Source organism: Haplochromis burtoni, unplaced genomic scaffold (genome assembly GCF_018398535.1).
Source record: "Haplochromis burtoni strain Fernald_Lab_line unplaced genomic scaffold, NCSU_Asbu1 Contig_519, whole genome shotgun sequence".
Taxonomy (NCBI): Eukaryota; Metazoa; Chordata; class Actinopteri; order Cichliformes; family Cichlidae; genus Haplochromis; species Haplochromis burtoni.
Window position 1 is genome coordinate 174,841 of NW_024582880.1, and position 1,771 is coordinate 176,611.

Below are 1,771 nucleotides of genomic sequence, written 5' to 3' on the forward strand. Positions count from 1 at the left end.
AGCCCGGCAGAGATGGAGCGTTCCCGGCGCTCAGCTCCGACATGAAGGAGGTTCCTGCTCTCCTCCCTGAAGAACCGGCCTCGGCGGGTGGAGTGAGGGACGCTCCATCTCCTGCACATAAAGAAGATTGAGGCGTGCGTTGGAGGGATAAGGGTGCTAGAGCCAGAATGTGTCTAATTTCTGGAGATAATTTTCCCTTCTCACCGTGCTCCCTGTCTTTATGCTGTATAGACGAGGTGTACAGTACTCAATACATTTCTTTTATAAAGAAGCATTTTATGGAGCTAATTTATTCCCTCATTGTGGGAACAATGAAACTGGCATGAGCGAAGTCGTTTTTGTTTGTGTTTCTTTCTTTTTTTTCCAAGTGGATAAAGAGGGGAAATGTTTGTGTGTGTGTTTCTGTGCGAATGACGTCGTGACGTTCTTCATAGTTTTGACGCAGGCGTTGAAAAAGTGGGTCTGCACACAGAAGCACCTTCAGAACGCATGAGATACAGAGGAGCTGACGAACATCTGCACACATCTGTTGGAGGGGCATGAATGTTTCTGTGTCGGCTGTTTTCTCATCCTTTTCTCTGTAAACGTGTTGCTTTTTCTAATGTGACCAATCTGCTAATAAATTGTGGGGGCGTTTCGTCCTGTGCTCAATAACATCTGTTCCTCTGATTTCTTTAATTCAGTCACAAAAACATCGGATCAGAGAGGTTTTAAATCCAGAAGTTTGTCTTTAAACAATCGGCCTTCGAGATCGACGGCAGCTGAAAGTTTCAGTTTTATTTGACTTTACTTTGTGTGATTAAACTTTAGTTACAGCAGGTTAGAGACGGCGAGTTTGTTTTGATCGAGTAGACGCCGACGACGGATTCGTGTTGTTGTGATGATGCACTGTTTCGTTTTGTTTGTACTACTAAACCAGTTTGTGATTTTTAGGGTAAGGTGTGTTTTCTGTTCTTCTGCAGCGGATTATTTATTTAGGAGGAATTTTAAAAAGGAGAAACTTTTCATACTGAAAGCAAACGTTTGTGGACAGGTTACGTGTCGGGATTGTGGAGGTGTAGATAACCTACAGCCTCTGAGCATGTTTTTGTTTCCCTTTGATTCCTTTTTTTCAGTCTGAAGTTTGTCAGAACCCTGAAGCCTGTGTACTCCATCGCTTCACCTGAACATCTGTACATAAATAAACTGAGACGTCTTTTCACCGACTTTGGCAACGTTTTATTGACATCCTGAGTTCAAACAACACAACATAAAAAATACATCAAAGTTTTCAGTTTGGCGATCAAAGAGAGGCGCAGATTAAAGTATTAACTGCAGTTTGTTTATTCTTTTGCTGAAAGAACTTTTTAACCCTAATCTGGACTTTTTAAAACAAACGCTCTCATCACAGAGGGGAACAACACACAACTGGAACTGAGCATTAAAATCGAGTTCCTCTGAATGACGTTCTCACAGTGCCCGACTTCATGTATCCTACATATGCAGCCTGCATCCTGCTGCAAGCAGTTTTCCTGCATATTAAAAATCCTGAGATTCTCTGACATGTTTATATTGATTATTAATATTTATTACTAATAATAAAAGGGAACAAGCAGACAAAATCCATTTAATACTCCAAAACACTCCTGCTGCACTGTGTGACCCCACAGACCAGCTGAAACTTCCAAACATGAGTTTTTTTGACAACAGATAAAAGTCCAGAATAACACAGAAGATCATTTAAGTATTTGGTGTCACATTTAAAATCTATTCTTAACTTGGGAGTCTTAAT

At 40.9% G+C, this 1,771-nt stretch overlaps 1 protein-coding gene across 1 annotated transcript in view; it reads left to right on the top strand.

Moving 5' to 3' along the window:
* LOC102303319 (bromodomain-containing protein 2) overlaps window positions 1-1,203 on the top strand; it is a gene marked incomplete in the record, with an annotated part of 9,470 nt that extends 8,267 nt beyond the window's left edge. The window contains 1 exon segment of the mRNA XM_014329207.2: window positions 1-1,203.
* Between the last annotated feature and the right edge of the window lie 568 nt (window positions 1,204-1,771).